Below are 20,200 nucleotides of genomic sequence, written 5' to 3'. Positions count from 1 at the left end.
AGGTGTTGAAAATGCGGTAAAAAAACTACCGATTCCGGCGATTTCCGTTTACCGTGTAAGCAGTAACTGGGCGTATATAAGTGAAAAAGAAACGCTCTCGTTAAATAGGATTTGTATGGGCAATCTTCTTAATTTTTATTTTAGATTGAAGCTCCCATCTATGCTGCGGAAAAAATATTCTTAATATCACTATAAGGAAGTAGTTGCTCAAGGATGAACCCGAAGAAACTCAGCACTTAATCTGTTCTGAATTTTTTTTCATGGCGACAAGTGACAAGTCAGTATCAAGGACCTCTTACGGAAAAAAATCCCGAAAAAAAAGTTGTCAACTTGACAGCTCGGTGCGTTGCCAAACAACCGGTAAAGTACCGTAAAACCGTATCCGTAATTATTACTAAGATGTGTATAAATATTACCAAATTTCTGTTCCGAAAAACTGTAAAAAATCGGTAAAATTTACCTAAAACCGGTAGATTTTACCGATATATTTGTAAAAATTACTAAAATACCTGTAATTTCCGTTCGGTGAAATAAATTACCGAACTCGTAGTTAGGATGATTTTTTCGAATCCATTTCATAATTATTGTCATATAACACGAATTAATTCGGAAAATTTAAAAAACAAATAAATAGACAGCTTTACAAGACCAGGTGAGTCGACAAAAACAAGAAAATGGTCAATACTGATGTTATGAAATCGCTTGGTACATCTTTGTACCTGAAAATGATCACATTTTCATATGTGATGAAAGAAATTAGAGAAACATGAACTATCAAAGAACGAAAGAACATAAGCCGTAAATATCATGAAAATTTCGAAAAAGATACAACGGCTCACCGACAGGACTTGAACCTGCGGAGAGCGGAGATTGCAGGTTCAAGTCCTGTCGGTGAGCCGTTGTATCTTTTTCGAAATTTTCATGATATTTACGGCTTATGTTCTTTCGTTCTTTGATAGTTCATGTTTCTCTAATTTCTTTCATCACATATGAAAAAGAAAATGGTACTTTTTAGATAAACATCTCACAACAAATAATTTGTAATCGACCAAAAATTAATTGAAAAATACAATGTTTTAGCCCCTGAAGAAGATCCAAAACGGATTGAAACGTTGGATACATAAAACAAAAATCATTTTTGCTCTAAAATAGACTGCAAGCCGGTATTTCCCAAGAAAAACACAAAAATCAGTCGATCCCCAAACATATAAAAAAGAATCCATTTCAGAAAATCTTGTAATCAATCGATGTCATTTTCTCATGGTTTTTTTTTTAATTTTAGCTTCAACACCTAGCCAAAGTACATTAATGAAAAAATCGATGTTTGAAGTATACTATTACCAGCTCAAGTAATATTACCGATAACACTAGTTTACAGCATTTTTGAACTCAGTACACTGAAGGTCATTTCTAATGTGAAATCGGACGCTGAATCCGAAAATGAAATTCAAATTCAAAATCTCAGTAGAGCCGTTTTTGAGTTATGCTCCAAATATGAAATTTCGAAAAAATTAAAAAAGTTCTTGTACTTAGATTAAAATATCTCGGACGGCATAACAGCAATTTGAAATCCCTCTTTTGGTTATTGAAGGTGAATAAGTTTTCTATCGATCATCTGAACACTGTTTTTGCGTTTGACCAACAGTATTGTTGATATTAGTGACTTTATGAGAAAAAAAATTATAAAAAACGCATTTTTTAGAGAAAATTTTGTTTCAACGAAAGTTTTAGACTCGATGGTAGCATTTAAAAAATCTGATTTTCTTCTGCGCTTAAATATCAATTTAAAACAAAGATTTCAAGTGGTTATTTATCAAAATCGGTTGAAAATTGAAGAAGTTATTGCTACTTTACAATAACTGAAATTTTTGGAGTTTTTAATAATTTAACAAACCGCAGTACACTTATCATAGTATAGGAAGAATGAAACATGATAAATCTCACTCGCTTCAAGTCAAAATTATTTATAAGCTTACCAGAAGGTCATATGCTAAGTTTCAGGAAGATCTGACCATAGGGAGGGGTTGCTTAAGTCTCAAACGTGAATAAAGATTTGAGATATTTCGCCCGGAAGGAACGAAAAATACTGGTTTTTCATCAATAACTTTTTCATCACTAGTTGATTGTTTTTTATGGTTGATTTTCTTAAAGCCTAAGTTGAGACAAATATTTCACCCGAAGACTGTAACTCGATTGGATTTGAAACAGAAAAGTTATTGCGGTTCAAAGATTGTATTTTGGTCGAAAATTGTCGTATAAAACGCAATGCGTAAAAAGTACTCATTGCGTGTTGGACAAAATTTGCGGCCTTTGAACCGCAATAACTTTTCTGTTTCAAATCCAATCGAGTTACAGTCTTCGGGTGAAATATTTGTCTCAACTTAGGCTTTAAGAAAATCAACCATAAAAAAACAATCAACTAGTGATGAAAAAAGTTATTGATGAAAAACCAGTATTTTTCGTTCCTTCCGGGCGAAATATCTCAAATCTTTATTCACGTTTGAGACTTAAGCAACCCCTCCCTATGGTCAGATCTTCCTGAAACTTGGCATATGACCTTCTGGTAAGCTAGTAAATAATTTTGACTTGGAGCGAGTGAGATTTATCATGTTTCATTCTTCCTATACTATGATAAGTGTACTGCGGTTTGTTAAATTATTAAAAACTCCAAAAATTTCAGTTATTGTAAAGTAGCAATAACTTCTTCAATTTTCAACCGATTCTGATAAATAACCACTTGAAATCTTTGTTTTAAATTGATATTTAAGCGCAGAAGAAAATCAGATTTTTTAAATGCTACCATCGAGTCTAAAACTTTCGTTGAAACAAAATTTTCTCTAAAAAAAATGCGTTTTTTATAATTTTTTTTCTCATAAAGTCACTAATATCAGCAATACTGTTGGTCAAACGCAAAAACAGTGTTCAGATGATCGATAGAAAACTTATTCACCTTCAATATCCGAAAGAGGGATTTCAAATTACTGTTATGCCGTCCGAGATATTTTAATCTAAGTACAAGAACTTTTTTAATTTTTTCGAAATTTCATATTTGGAGCATAACTCAAAAACGGCTCTACTGAGATTTTTTTGAATTTCATTTTCGGATTCAGCGCCCGATTTCACATTAAAAATGTTGGTCAGTTAATCAAGTTCACGATTTTTTTTAAATTTTGTAAACTAGTGTAATTAGAAATGGTTTATGTTTATATCGACCACAGCTTGCGATCCCTTAGTTGAAAAGGTTCGGCTCAAAGATAAGAAAAATCAGTGTTTGAGGTTTGCTAGTACGAGTACCTTTTAGTAAATTACTGGAAGAAAAAAGCTTTACTCTTGACTGTATCTTACAACCGCTTGGTAGAATGAGCTCGACTTGGCTTGAAGCTACTAGTACAAGTATCAGTATGAAAGAAGTTGATTTTTTATTTAAAAAAAGACATGCAAAGACTACATTCGATGTAAGAAGTGTGCTAGTATGCAACATCTACCCAAAGTAGATAAATGAAAAAAATCGATGTTAGAAGTATACTAGTACCAGCTCGGCTACAGCTTGCGATCCCTTAGGTGAAAATGATCAGCTCAGATATAAGAAAAAATCAGTGTTTGAGGTGTGCTAGTACAAGTACCTACTAGTACATTACTGGAAGAAAAAAGCTTCACTATTGACTATATCTTACAACCTCTTGTTAGAAAGAGCTCGACTTGCCTTGAGGTTACGAGTAAAAGTATCAGTATGTAAAAGTTGATTTTTGATTAAAAAATTTCCTGCGAAGACAAAAATCGATGTAAGAAGAAAGCTAGTATAAGCTACTAGTGCAAGTTCCCGTAGAAAATAAGCTAAGTCCAACTGCCTATATCTTCCGATTGATTAGGTGAAAAAGTTTCAGGTGATTTGAGCTTATTATATCTTCAAAATTGGCGAACATGGCTGTCAAGTTCGAGTTTCGATTTGTGTCGGAATTTATGTGCCTTTTTTTAAATTTTCATTCTTTCAAAGTTAAATCATCTAAAAGAAACTTTGAATAAAAAGGTTTTACATACGGATTGCCAAATCGATGTTAGAAATGTGCTAGTAGGTACAAGCTACTGATATAAACTATCAGTGTAAGCTATAAGTAAAAGCTACTAGCGCAAATTACTAGCACAAGTATCGGTGTAAAATGTTTTTTTTTTTGTTTTTTTAATTTTAGCCAAAGTACATTAATCAGAAAATCGATGTTAGAAGTATACTAGAACCAGCTCAAGTAATATTACCGATGTAGAAATGGTTTATATCGACTACAGCTTGCGATCCTTTCAGGTGAAAATGTTCAGCTTAGAGATAAGAAAAAATCAGTGTTTGAGGTGTGCTAGTACAAGTAACTACTAGTACATTACTTTACAAAGCTTTACGCTTGACTGCATCTTACAACCGAGGGATTGCAGTGGAGAGAGACTTCTTTGCATTTGGAAAGGTAATGATCAAAATTCAACAACGCAACAATTTGCAACAATTAGCACATTTTCACTCTCTCTGAGCACCGGTTTCTCTCATTTTAACTTAAACCTTCTAATTCTCTCTAACAAATTGCCACAAACTATAACAAATCCAATCATTGGCTGCCAAATTTGTTTGATCATTGACGATGATTCTCCGTTTATCTCAGTCCCCTGCTTACAACCGCTTGGTAGAATAAGTTTGACTTGGCTTGAAGCTGCTAGTACAAGTATCAGTATAAAAGAAGTTGATTTTTTATCAAAAAATGTCCGGCGAAGACAAAATTCGATGTAAGGAGTGTGCTAGTATAAGCTACTAATGCCAGTACCCGTAGAAAAATAAGTTAAGTCCAACTACAAATATCTTTCGATCGATTGAGTGAAAGGGTTTCGGCTTGTAGTTGGCCAAATTCGTTGTTACAAGTATGTTAGTCAAGCTACTGATACTAATTCTGGTAAAAAATTCTAAATCCTGACTATATTTTGCGATCTATTTGATGAATAGTCTCGTCTTGAAAATAACGGAAATGTATGTTGGAAGTGTGTTTGTACAGACTATTTATCGTCATTCTATTTTGCGACCTCTTGGGTGAAGAAGCAGCGTGGTGTGGTAAATTCGATATTCATATGGTTTCTGAATTTCTTACTACCTGAGAAAAGGTTAGGCTTGAAGGATTAACTAGTTGATTTTTTTTTTTTTTGGGAAGAAAACTAACGGTGATGATAACTTACAAGCCCGTTACCTTTTATCCAAGGAATCCGAAACCAACTCACTCAAGGGTTCGCAAATTAAAGACAGAATCTAAATATTTTACAACGACACTTGTGCTAATAGCTTGTGCTAGTAATTTGCGCTAGTAGCTTTAACTTATAGCTTACACTGATAGTTTGTACTAGTAGCATGTACCTACTGGCACACTTCTAATATCGATATTGCAATCTTCAAATCAAACCTTTTTATTCAAAGTCTCTTTTGATTGATTCAACTTTGAAAGGATGGAAATTTTAAAATGCACATAAATTTGGACAGGAATCGAAGCTCGAATTTGCCTGTCGTGTTTGCTATTTCGAAGACAATTCAACTCAAATCGCCTTGATTTTTTTCTCTTGGCGAATAGTGTCTTTGAATAGAATTGTGTACATACTATCGCTGACAACGGTCTTAATGCCTCTCAATGTACCAAATAACGATAAATCTGTCCTACTTAAAGAAAAAACGAACAACACTTGAATAAATTTTAGAAGATCTTGAGGTTTATTTGAGATCCATTTATTACACACAATAAGTAATATTTTTAAGACATGATAGTTAGCATCTTCAAAATGCAAAACCGGCAACCCACAGAAAGAATACTAAATATTTATGTTACCTTTAATGAGATTTAATCCAAAGACCATCATTTTTAACAATACTGAAATGTTTTATTTGAGATGGTTTAAAATTGACCTATCAATCAGCTCACAAGTTTTCAATGATAAACACTTCAAAACACGTTTTTGATGATGCTAATTACAAAGCAACACTTCAAGGTTGCATTTTTATAAAACTTAAATTCCGATAGAATAATGCAGACAACACCACCGAGAAAAAAATCGTCTAAGAAGATTGTGTTCAAGATCCAATAATGCATATTTTTTTTAGTCTTATTTTGCGGTTCATAATGCTGCCAAAATGATTTGCAGCATCCGCAACAAGACTAGGGACAGTGAGCGCGGCGGCACAAAGGAACATCCGGAACATGCATTTTCGACCAGACAGAAAGATTTTCCCCAAGAAAGATGCTTGATGGTGAGGATATTTTTTTTCTCGGTTTCTATTCTTTAGTCTTGCTGTCTTGTTCAAATCGGAAGTAGACTTCCGTTAAAGGAGATGCTCTGGATAAAACAAAAAAGGCCTGGAGCATTTCTTTTTTTTTGCATCGATGGGCGTGTTTGTAACTGCAGTATTGATGAAGAAGTTAATCCTGGAAAAATCGATGGTGCTTACCTCAAATAGTTTGAAGGTGTCCATAAAACTCAATTGTAATGAGTCAATTACATGGTTAATCTTGATTATTTATTTTACGTCAAAAACCAAATTTCCTTACGTTTCAATGTTCAATTAACTCCCCAGCCCCAGCTGCTTTGCAGCACAATGCAGAGGAAAATGAATTTATGTTTGTTTAATTTTTTGTTCAATGTTCAATTCACCAAAACGCTTAGCCCCACGGCCATCCGCCCAAACGTTTCTCCACGGAAATCGACTGCGGGGTAATGAGAAGGTTCATTGATGGTCCGATTTTCCCCTCCTTCAGTTCGGAACCGATGTGAAACAATATTCATCAGCATCACATCGATTTCGAGCCGCTAAGCCGGCCCATGCGTTTTCGATCGTTCACGTTTCGGAAACAAACGAGGGGAGACAGACTCTCGAGAGGAATTGCAGCTCCGAAGATCTCTGCACTCCGCACGGCTCACTCACTTTAAAGTCCTTGCTTCGTCCAATGCAATGGCAAAACAACAACGGAAAGAAATAAAAATTCAATAACAATAAATCTTAATGTAGTTTGGCCTCATCAACAGTTGTCAGAGGATTTCCAGCAATTGGGAACACCGGGGAATTGAACTTCCACCCAGTCGTTCCCCGGCTAGGAGGTGTGCAAACATCTGTACAACGGAAATTAATTGAAATTTACAAGCACTACATCGAATTTTATTGGGTTGACGTACAGTTATTTCAGGTTCTCCCTCAAAGTGGGGGAAAACACTCAAAAATTGAAGCAAAAAAAAAATGGTTACTCACTTTGGTCCAACCAAACCGATTTGCATGGCAGATTTCAAGTTTTGCTCAACCAGAGTGTTCCCAGCTCGATCAGAGATTCGAGTTTTTCTTGCAGCAAGTAAGCCAGCGTTCAACCATGCAGTAGACACTACTGACTGCTAGCAGACTGTGAGCTAACGAAGCTGATCGGTACAAGTCAATCTACTAGTCTCCCTAGAGTAGGGAGTCTAACATTAGCAACAGAACTGTCTGCGCATGTAGATGGTGCAACTATTTTTGCAAATCTACTATCTGCCAAAGTTGTTCTTCTGGCGAAGGAACAGAGCTGAGGTGTTTTACTTTTCTTGGAGTTGTCTTGAAAGTTTTGTGTTTTGGGTTGTCCATTCGCAGCCAACGATTAATGAACGTAGCTGAACAAAATTAACAAGTACAATGAATCATAAAAAAAAATGCAAGCAAGTTGAACTTTCAGGCTACCAAACAATAAAATCGACACTCATTTTGGGAACAGATTACGTGTAGATTTTTTATATGCTGTGCTTCACAACCAAACTGAAACAAATTAATGAATAAGGTTCCAAAAGTCAACTGTTTGTCGAAAAATGTCCTTTAAATTCCTAATTTCTAACTTATCAATAAGTCTCAAAACATTCAAATGTTCTAAAATAAGTTTTAAGTAAAAAATAATAAGTCTTTTTTTTTGCAGACCTCATAACTCAATTAGGAAAAAAAAGTTACAAGTTCGCAGTTGCTAAGTAGACTAGTACGAAAATAAACTGTAGGAGATGGGAATTTTTAAAGCTTCTGTATTTCCGTAATTTTCGATCCGAAATTACTCGTTTTTATTCATTTTGTGCAGTGAATCAATTTTGAATTTCTCGAACCCTGGGGTCTAAAATGCTTCGTTTTGGTCCCAAACTCGTCCATGATATTTTGCAAAAATTTCAAGTAACGTTTACATGAGTAAATTTGAACTTTTAGGTTTGGGAAAATTGAATATTTTGTACTGGAAAATCGACATCATTTTTGTTTCTTCTGTGGAACCCAGCCTGCTTATGGTTTTTGTGTCAATATATTAATTCAATTGAATTTAATGTTTAGCAATGCAAAAAGACATACTCCTTTTAAACAGCTAATAACTTTTTTTGCCTAATAAGATAAGGTCTTCAACAAAGTTGTTCAGCGTAAAATTTCCTTTGAAAGATTGAACACAAAAACCATGAGCAGGCTGGGTTCACAGAAGAAACAAAAATGATGTTGATTTTTCAGTACAAAATATTCAATTTCCCCATACAAACCTAAAAGTTCAAAATTACTAATGTAAACGTTACTCAAAAATTTTGCAAAACAATGCTTTTTAGATACCAGGTTATGAGAAGTTCAGAAATGACTCCAAATTGACACAATCTAATGAACATAGCATTCAATTTTGTTGCATAAACGCTTTTGTCTAATTTATTATTATTTTAAATAGTTTTCATTACAACTCCGAGTGAAAAAAGAAGGATTACAGATTAGTTGCGACATAAATAAAAGAGAAAAAAAACATTACGTAAATTTTTAGGAAAAGCTTTCATGATTTCGTGTAACATTATATAGATTAATAGAATTTTTCCAAAACTTAAAAGATCCAAAGCTTTTCATCGAGTGAGATTTGCTGAGAAAGCACTTGTTCAGTGCAATTGAGTCGAAAGGATTTCCATAAATTACGTCACTCATTTCTAGATGAAAACTTTGAAACTAAAAAAAATGTTTCAGATTTTTTAATCTACATCCACAAATCAGACTCTACTCCAATAATGAACTTTCTTGCAAATGGCATTATCGGTGTAAGATTCATGCCGGACCGGCATTAACAAGCTTTCTAATAACTGCCATTGTCCTCCCAGCACAACCGCATTGCATATGTCTGAAAGAAACCAAATAAAACATATCCTATCTCGAGACGAAGCAGGATGGAAACAATCAGCCAGCAAGGATATTCTCGAATGATGTACCGAGCGCTGCGTGTGTATGTGAACCGGCATTTAAAAAAAATCTTTTTTCTAACCGACGGCAAAATACCACCAGCCAAGATGAGCTGTGCGTGTGAATGTAAATCGCAGGCTAGAAGAACTATGACAATAAACTTTCGTAACCGACTCGGATGGTGCACTAGGTAAGAATCGAACTGGCTAGCCGAGATGAGATTTTGCAGTGAGTTCGATTCTCACTATATTTTTTTTTTGGTGAATTATCTAATAGGATGAAAATCCCATAAAATGTTTTTCTTCCACGACAACCGGAAGTCGTATTTTATTTTGCAGATTATATCGTATAGAATGTTATTTAGACTAATTTTCGTATATCTGCACCTACAATGTGCGGCCCATGCATATTCTTTATCGTATTTAAATGCATTGCATGATTTTATTACGACAAGAAGAGAGACTCGTATTTATGTACATATAAACTCGACCTTTGGGTACGACAATTCGCAAAAAGTCCGTGAAACGACCGATATTCGATGATCAGCCGTGATTGACAGATTTTATCGTGCTATGCATAAAATAATTCGAAATTAAGACTTTTTTTAACATGAAATACGAGTTTTATCATCATAACAACCAGGTGTTAGACCTTAGCAGAAAGTACATTTTTCTATCAAAGAAGATTGCTAAAATGCTCGATTAGTTCAGCGATACAAAAGTACTTAGCTATCTGCTAATAATAAAAGTTCTTCCCAGAGTGTTCACATTGAGCGCGGCGGCGAAACATTTCTACTCGAAATCCAGGCCGATGCTGTATTCATTTATCGGAATTGTCGATGAAAATAAAAATTCACAGGAAATTTCCGATAAGGATCAGGGAGCCTCCAAAAACTGTAAGATACTGTTGTTATACACCTATATGCTTAAATTACAGTCTTATTTTTTTAGCTGGCAGCACAAGATTAGTTGATAAAATTCGAAACTGGCCTACCGAATTTTATATTACCCACGCTGCTTTGAACTCCCTTGTCTCCCATTTTGAGGACGCCTAGAAATCTGAGCATAATGAGTATGGGGAATGGTGGAAAGCATTGGCATCAGGGTGTTGAGAGCTGGCAGCGCAAAGCATTGACTTCAATTAATAAGCCCTCATCAATATCGCTCAATATCAACGTAAACGGTCTGCCAATCCATAAGAGCAGTTAAAGGAACTGTTGGCTGATACTTTGCAACATCCATGAACTGCCGCAAGTTGCCCCAATGGCAATCGGAATATACTATGGGACCAGGAAGCCAAAAAGTGCTTTTGAAATCCTTAACCCGTTCATTGACGAGCTACTGCCAATTCTAGAGGGAGGCATGATGATAAATGGTTAAAATAAGCTCGCAACTCTGCTTGCCATTTGGAGATATATGCTATACAATCGTATATAACTGCATTGATTCGTAATAATGTACATGCAATCGTATACCTATGCAAATTAATTCGCATGTCTGATTTTCGTGAACGTATTTGCTGGTAATCGTAAAAGAATACAAATAAGTTCAATAAAATTGTTTATGACAATCAGAGTAGTCGTAAATAATTCGCATGACAAATCGTGCAAATCGTAATTCAATACAATCCAAATCAAGAATATGTGTGCTAATGTACCTATATGTCCTCTAAAGTGACACGTATATACTGGTTTTGCTGCATTATATACGATATACGATAGTATATTTGCACGTATAATTGTGTTGCAAATTTGAAATACCCACCAAATGGTTGTCTGGGTTGTTTCGCTTGAATGTAGCTCTAGTCTTTATGCCAGTAGTGCTTTCCAATCATATCACCATTGGTACAGTACACTTTTCAGCGCTGGGTGAATAAATATATTAAAGGCTTGATATGTCTGTATGTCCTCGAAGGACGTAGAGACTACTGAACAGATTGACGTAAAAACCGGCGTGTAGAAGTTTTTAAGCCCGGGTATGGTTCCTGCGATGTTTGAAGCCCCTTTTCCTCCTAAAAACGGGGGCCACCATACAAATTTCGGGTAGAATTCAGGAAAACTCGGGGTTTTTCGTAGCAAAGTTTCAACAAATTCAGTATGTACATTAGACTGCCCCAAATTTGTATGGGAAATTTCAAGCTTGTAAAATGTTATGCGCTGCAGGCTTTAATTGATCCTAGGCCTATAGTACAAGGTCTCATGCCAAATTTGGGCCAGATCGGATCACGGGAAGGGGTCGTTCAAAGAGCCTAAAGTTTGTATGGGATTTTGAGACATTTTGTTCTGGAGGAACATGAAAATTCAGTTTTTCATGAATAACTTGGGTCCCTTTCTTCAAAACTATTTTTACGTAGTTTTTGCCTAATTTTGTTTGTACGTGAACAAGAATGAGGAATCAAAAATCCAGGAAAGTTATTTCGGCCAATAATATTTCTTTTTGGGGACCCAAGGCTCGAATACGTGAATTGCAAATTATGCTTTAAAATTGTCAAGGTTCATCCGTAGTCTTCCAAAGACAAATTTGTAACTCGAATTATTTCCTCAAAGGGAGAAATGAATACAAATAATTTGTATGAAACTCGATTTCGAATTACAAAGGGTCTTATTCTGCGACTCGAGTGACGTGACTCATGAAATTTCACTTCTTCGTCCTGACTCCAGAAAATGCTCCAGAAAAAAAAAATTATATTTCGATGAGCGACCAATAACAGCGCATCCGAACAAAAATGTTGGGGCTAGAGAGGCTATTTAAGCCAGCAAAACGATATGAAATTCCGTAAGTCACGTCATTCGAGTCGCAGAATAAGCCCCAAATATTGTTTCAATTTTTCCCCTTTTCGTTATCTGGATTACATTTGCGAAATTGTGGATCATCGGCAATGTGTTTTCCATACTCCCAGAAAGGAAATCCAATGAAGAGAAAGTTTTCAAGAAACCTTATCAAATGTTCCAACTTATTTTGGGGGTAGTCTATATTCCAAAAATAACATTGCTAACGTTTTTCTCTCACTTTATAACAGAAAAATAATTAAATTTTAAACAGTTTTCTGACAGAAGACAATGAATTTTTGAAAAACGACTTTACAAACAATTTTTTTTTTGCAACGCACACCGGGGTTAAGCTGGAAATCAATTTATAAATTAAATTTTTTTTCTTTTAAATTGTGACAATCATTACCCAATCTATGGTCGCCCCCCTCCATTCCAGCACCGAACCTTTCGTTCGTTTTTTTTTCGTTGCTTTTTTCTGTTCCTTGTTCCTGTGGTTGCCAATCTGCGGCCCAGCCGCCTCCGTGGGTATGACATCATTTCGCTAATTATGGCCGCCCGTGTACTGGGTTGGCTGGCTGCCGCTCACAGATTCCTACGGCATGATTCTTCTTGTCTTTTAGTTTAGTAGGTAATAGTGAATTTGCCCTCAGCCTCCGGCACTGCACCCGGATCTTCCTACTTCATGAATCTTCCTTGACGATCTGCGAAAATACCCTCTCAGCTGGCACGTGGTGTGAAAATTGCGACCGTCTTTGGGCGTCAACGAAAAAAAAGGTACACGAGCTGTCGCGACTGTCTAGCCGTAGATTATTGGTACCACACGCGAATTGCGTCGTTTTTTGAAAGGTTTTTTTTCTGCAGTTTTGATCATACTTTGTAGAAATAACAAAGAAAAACATCTAAGAACATACACGGAAAAATTGAAGAACTCTCAAATTGGTATTTTTAACTCATGTGAAATCAATTATTCTGTAGATGTTTGTGGCTGACGGAAGATGACAGAATAAGACATTCACAATCACCATAAGAAGCCATCCAACTAGTGTCAAACGAATTCCGGTTCCAGTTCATTTTTCACTGTCGACACACCAGAAAAAAATGGCGCTGAGTTATAGTAACTCAACTTTGGGGCAATTACTCAGCACCAAACTTCTACACAACTTCGACAAACGACCGGTCATTGTTCTTCCGGACAGTGAGGAAATAATTGACAGCAACCAATTGATGAAGGGGACCCGGACAAGATGGAGAAAAACTAAATCGACGATGTGTCCCAACCAAGCCGCCCGCCATTAATAATAGTAGGTACTGGAGCTAAGTATTTATAGTCGCGAGTAGTTTTTGTAAATCCCGAAAAAGCAAGGGACACATCTTGTTCGACGATAATCGTCGTAATTTATTACCGGAGCATTACCGTTACGGTCTTTTGTAAACAGCTTTAAGTGTTTTTGAGTTTCGAAAGAAATCTGCTTGCTCGAGGCGTTTTGTTTGCTTTTCAATAGACAGCACCCAAATGTTCTTCAGCAATATGGCTGGAAGTTTGCACTCTGTAAACTACTATCATAAACATCAATAGCAAGGTACTAGATCAATGACTCTGACTTTCTAGATCTCTGACTCAAGATTCAATTAAAAAAATATATTAAACATTTGGATCTAGAATCAAACGAAAAGTAAAAGAAACACTATTTCTCTTTAAGAGACATCTTATTTGAACGACATCCTAAGGTATCGCTAAGTCTTATCTTAGAAAAGAATGCCTCCAAGTGATTAATTCATGGAAAAAAATATGCCTGCTAATCGTTGATTGACTCGTCGGTAATGAAGACATTCACTTAAGCTCAGTACCTCTATTTTACAGTTGCGATGTTAAAGAGTTCTATACCGTTGAATAACGTCAGTATGAGAATCAGGATAAGGATCACGATCCTAACCAGAAGCAAGATTGGGAACATCATCAGTATTCAGATCAGGATGTGTATTTGCTTCAGAGTATACATCAGTATCATCGTCAGGATCTAGATTAGCATATATATCAGGATTTCAATCACATAACAGTCATGATAAGGATTAGGATCAGGCTGCAGATCAGAATCTGAGATCAGGATCAGCATCAGGAAAAGGAGAATTATGGTCAGATTCAGCATCGTGGACTGAATCAGGATTATGATTAGGATCATGTTCAGTATCAGGTTCAAGATCTGCATCAGGATCAGAACTAGCATCAATATCTGGATCGGAATATAAATCAGGATCAATTTGGATCTGGATCTTAGTAAGAATAAGAATCAACAACAGTATCTCAATAAGAATAAGACTCGAGATCAGAATTATGAGATGAATCAGTATTGGGATCACGATAAGGTTCCTGATCAGATCAAGATTGGGAACATGACCAGGATCTAATTCAGAATCAAGGCTATGTTCCGAATCAGAATGAGGGTCATGTCTAGTGTCAGAATTGGCATCAGAATCGTATTGATGTTATTCTTTTTAAATTAGAGATGGTTTGTCTCGTAATCGATCCACCGTATACTTTTTCCGTGATATTCATGTGTTCCGAAGAAACGAACAACACCCGAGTTATGAATTGAAATCAGTAGCAGTCGTTTTGTCTTTTTTTTTCAATATTTAAGAGTTCTGAGTTTGTGTGAATATTATCAGCGTTACTAGCGATTTTTCGTTTTCAAATTCCAAAGTTTTTTCCCGGTTTCTCTGTTTAAAATGATTATTTTCCCGGTTTTTTTGAATTTGAATATAGAAACATGGCGAATGAATAAAATCAATGCAAAGCTTGTAACAACTGTTTTCAAAACTCTTTTAACGGTGTAAAATCATAACGAATACTTTAATTTTTTTTAAAACGTAGTTTTTCTTACATCTAATTGAAAGGTCTCCAAAAAATATTGGGATAAACCCAATGGAATTTGCATCTATTCATCGGTTTGGTCCACAGTTTCAGCACTGTTCCAAAACTATCTCGGATGACTTTAACTTGAAATTTAAATTTCAGCAAAGAAAAAACTGTGTAGCCATAGTAATATGTTAAAAAAAATACATCGAAATATAATATAAAATCAGCTTGACAATTTATAGGAGGAATTGTTTTCCAAAATTTAAAATTTTCAATATTCAGATAAACATAGAAGGTAGGTAATATTAAAAGAGCAGTTTGTAGACAATTGGAAGAAATGTCTGGAAAAATCATATTCTTTTCCATGAAAAAATTGAACAGCTTCAAACTTTACCAGAACATTGAAGAAATATGCCGGGACAGAAATGTCGCTTTTTTCAACTTAACTTTTGTAAACTTTAGGAAAATCTGAACAAAAATTAGTTCTATGCTTTCGAAAGAGTTATGTGAGGTCTTGAAAAACATATTTGTAATCTTTGAACGTTTCTAGAAAACGATTTGTCAGCTTAGCTAATTTTTACCTTAAAATAAGCACAATATTTTTTAAACGGGCATTCGATTTTTGCAACCTATTCTTCTATGGGTGTACGAGTTCTAAATTATGTACAGCTTATTTTGGCAGGAAAACAAATTGAACTATAAAATATTTCAATACTGGATATTATTTTGTTTTTCTCTTGTGATCGGGAACTTATTTAAAGGACATATTATGATAACGTCAAGCCTTCCAACCACCATCAGCATGTGAATAGAGAATCATCATTAGATTAAAAATCAGAGTCACTGGACAAAGTTTCAGATCAGGATCATGATCATGATAAGTATCAGGATTAGATTACAGATGAAGATCCTTATTGGGTTCATGTTCAGTATCAGGATAAATAGAGATATTAGGATCACGATCATGAGCAGGATCGAGAATCGGGTTCCAAATCAATTTTAGAATCAGGGCTAGGTTCCAGATCATGATCCTCTTCAAGATCAGGATTAGTTCTAGTATCAGGTTTCAAATCAGGGTCTGGATTAGAATCGTTTTCGTGTGACGTAAAGGACCAGAATTAATACCAAGATAAGAATCATGTCGGGATTAGAATCTGGTTCAGCATAATCTTGAACCAGAAACAGTATCAGAATATGAATGAGAATAAGGTCCAAAATCAGGGCTGATTCAGGATCAGGACATGTTCGTTCAACTATAAATACTATAAATACAATAGATTCAACTTGAACTGCTGATTGACCTTACCTGAATCAACTGTGAATACAATAGATTCAACTGTAATTGTATAATTCATTCAAATGTATATATGGTAGATTCAACTACAGTTGTATGATTGATTTTAGACATTCAACTATAACTATAATCGATTCAACTAAAAATTTCTGGTTGTCCTCCCACATTCAACTATAAATATGATAGATTCAACTGTAAATTTATGATCGTTCAACTGAAAATTCAACTTAAAACATTCAACTACAATTGTATTATTAAAACTATGCAATAAGCTATAAATAAAGTAAATTCAAATATATTTTTATGATTGATTTTATGATCAACAGATGATCTTAGAAGAACGACGAGTAAGATGCGGCAGTTCGCCAAGGAACACTCCGATAAACAGCTCGAGTACTGGAAAACATTGTTGTGGGCCGACGAATCCAAATTCGAGCTATTCAACCGAAAGAAACGGGATCATATGTGGCGCAAGTGGGGTGAGGAGCTCCAAGACCGCCATATCCAAGGAACAGTCAAGCACGGAGGAGGTTACGTGATGGTGTGGGGGTGCTTTTCTTGGGGTGGGATGGGCAATTTGGTAAAAATTGACGGAATCATGACAGCTGAGTCATATTGCAATATCCTGCGGGAAAACCTCGGAGTATCCCTCATTAAGACGGGCCTCGAAGTGCGCTTCGTTTTACAGCAGGATAACGATCCGACGCATACGGCCAATTTGACGAAGTCATTTTTCCATTCCTGCCGCATCAAACCCCTTGAATGGCCCCACAAAGTCCTGATCTGTGGGCCATCTTCGATGCTCTGATTGATAAGACTGGTGTGACAAATAAAAATACTTATTTTGATTCCCTGGAGCATGCGTGGGAAGAACTCGACCCACAACACTTGCAGAACCTTGTTGAAAGTATTTTTTTTTTTTGGGATTTTCATCTTGTTGGATGATTTATCCCTAAACTTGTTGAAATTATGCCGAAGCGCTTGCAGGAGGTGTTGAAGGCTGATGGAGGCCATACCCATTATTAAATCGTTCTTGTTTGCCTTCAGTTTGAATTATTTGAAGCTGTACTGATCTGGACACTTTATTATGCCCCTGTATTTTTTTGGCTAGTGAACGGTAGACAATGTGCAACTCGAGACCCCATACACCCAACCTTCGGGTAGTGGTCATATCACCTCTTGTCTGCAACTCCGATTCTCTACCTCCCCGTGGTGCTAGCTGGGGTGCGAGCAACCTTAGCGGAGATCGGGTACCCAACCCCGGTGGATGCTTTGGTCGCATGCAGACTGAGATAGGGGGCTTCGTACGCGTCTGTTCTCCATGTCAGGGGCGGCGTGCGGAGTGCAACAACGTCCTGGTGGTGTTCGGGACCCAAAACAGCAACATCACGACGGTCCTCCTGCGAGATAGTGGGGTTAGCTGCGGGCCTTGCGAGCCCGTGACTACAAAAAAAACATAAGCAACGAACAACGAACAACAAATTTCGGATGGAAATCGGCAAAGACCCACGCGACGAAAAGGGACAAGCGATTGGAAACTTGGAACATGGAACTGCCGATCTCTAAATTTTGTGGGCAATACCCACGTGCTCTCCAACGAATTGAAGAGCCGCAAATTCGACATCGTAGCGCTGCAGGAGTTATGCTGGAAGGGCTCCACGGTACGAACGTATCCAGATGGTCGTGCCATCTACCAGAGCTGCGTCAACACACACGAGCTTGGAACAGCTTTTATAGTGATGGGAAAGATGCAAAAGCGCGTGATCGGGTGGTGGCCGATCAACTCACGAATGTGCCGGTTGAGAATCAAGGGCCGGTTCTTCAACATCAGCATCATCAACGTGCACAGCCCTCACCTCGGAAGTACCGGTGACGACAAAGACGAATTTTACGCGCAGCTGGAGCGTGAATACGACCGTTGCCCAAAACATAATATCAAGATCGTCATCGGGGATTTCAATGCTCAGGTCGGCCAGGAGGAGGAATTAAAACCGACAATTGGAAGGTTCAGTGCACACCAGCTGACCAACGAAAACGGCCTCAGACTTATTGATTTCGCCGCCTCCAAACGAATGGCTGTACGTAGTACCTTTTTCCAGCACCGCCTCCCACACAAGTACACCTGGAGATCACCGTACCAAACTCAATCACAGATCGACCACGTTTTGATTGACAGCCGGCACTTCTCGGACATCATCGACGTCAGATCCTGTCGGGGCGCCAACATCGAGTCGGACCATTATCTGGTGATGGTGACGATGCGCCCAAAACTCTCCGTAGTGAACAACACGCGAAACCGGCGCCCGCCTCGGTTAAATATCGCGCGACTGATGCAACCTGAGGTCGCGGCAGACTACGCGCAATCGGTCGAAGCAGCGCTGCCGGCAGAGGGCAAGCTTGACGAAGCCCCTCTCGAGGACTGTTGGGATACAATCAAAACAGCCATCAACAGTGCTGCGGAGAACGTCATCGGTTATGTGGAGCGATCTCGACGGAACGACTGGTTCGACGAAGAGTGTAGGAGGGTGATGGACGAAGAGAATGCCGCGCGGGCGGCAGTAGTGCAGAAAGGCACCCGTCGAAATGTGGAAAATCACCGACAGCGGAAGAGGCAGCGAGTCCGACTTTTCCAGGAGAAGAAGCGCCGCCTGGAGGAGGAGGAGCTCGAGGAGCTGGAGCAGCTGCATCGTTCCCAAGAAACACGAAAGTTCTATCAGAAACTCAACGCATCCCGCAAAGGCTTCGTGCCGCAAGCCGAAATGTGCCGGGATAAGGACGGGGGTATCCTGACGGACAATCGTGAGGTGATCAAAAGGTGGAAGCAGCACTTCGATGAACACCTGAACGGCGCACATGCAGGAGATCAAGACGGTGGGGGAAGGTACATCGCCGGCGTAGCCAACGACGAAGAGGAGCCACTCCCAACGATGAGTGAAGTTAAGGAAGCCATTCGCCAGCTGAATAGAAACAAGTCGGCTGGGAAGGATGGCATCGCAGCTGAACTCATCAAAATGGGCCCGGACAGGTTGGCCGATTGCCTACACCGGTTGATAGTCCGGATCTGGGACATAGAACAGCTACCGGAGGAGTGGAAGGAGGGGGTAATATGCCCCATAAGGGCGACAAATTGGACTGTGAGAACTACCGAGCGATCACTGCCCTCAACGCCGCCTACAAAGTGTTGTCCCGAATCCTACTCTGCCGCCTAACGCCACAAGCAAACAGATTCGTGGGAAGTCATCAGGCCGGCTTCATGGAGGGACGGTCAACGACTGACCAGATATTCACATTACGGCATATCCTCCAAAAATGCCGGGAACACCAAGTCCCTACGCACCATCTATTCATCGACTTCAAAGCCGCATACGACACGATCGACCGTAACGAGCTATGGAAAATCATGGACGAGAACGGCTTTTCCGGGAAGCTGATCAGACTGATCAAGGAGACGATGGATGGAACGCAGTGTTGTGTGCGGATTTCGGGTGAATTGTCGAGTTCATTCGAATCTCGCAGGGGGCTTCGACAAGGTGATGGTCTATAATGCATGATGTTCAACGTGGACCTAGAAGGTGTTATTCGACGAGCGGTGGGCGAAATGCGGGGCACGATTTTCAACAGATCCAGTCAACTTATCTGCTTTGCCGATGACATTGATATAGTCGGCAGATCATCTGATCTGGGGGAGATCTACCGCAAACTGAAACGCGAAGCAGGAAGGATTGGGTTGATGATTAATACGTCCAAGACGAAGTACATGCTGGCCTGCGGATCCGAGACCGACCGAACCCGCTTGTCCAGTAATAACAAGGTCACGATCGACGGCGACGAGCTGGAGATAGTCGAAGACTTTGTCTATCTCGGCTCACTGGTGACCGCAGACAATGACACCAGCCGTGAGATCCGGAGGCGAATTATCAGCGGAAGTCGTGCCTACTATGGACTCCACAAGCAAGTGCGGTCGAGAAGACTTAGCCCTCGCACGAAGTGTAACCTGTATATGACGCTTATTAGACCGGTTGTTCTCTACGGGCACGAGACATGGATATTGCTCGAGGAGGACCTGCGTACACTCGGAGT

At 38.2% G+C, this 20,200-nt stretch overlaps 1 protein-coding gene across 5 annotated transcripts in view; it reads right to left on the bottom strand.

The window, feature by feature from the left end:
* The window catches only part of LOC129743050 (leucine-rich repeat flightless-interacting protein 2), a 154,541-nt gene that overhangs the window by 110,368 nt on the left and 23,973 nt on the right, over positions 1 to 20,200 (bottom strand). The gene's annotated exons all lie outside the window — the stretch shown is intronic.

The sequence above is a fragment of the Uranotaenia lowii genome, chromosome 1 (genome assembly GCF_029784155.1).
Source record: "Uranotaenia lowii strain MFRU-FL chromosome 1, ASM2978415v1, whole genome shotgun sequence".
NCBI classification, from domain to species: Eukaryota; Metazoa; Arthropoda; class Insecta; order Diptera; family Culicidae; genus Uranotaenia; species Uranotaenia lowii.
Note: the sequence above shows the minus strand (reverse complement) of the source record. Positions and strands in the feature narration are given on the sequence as shown.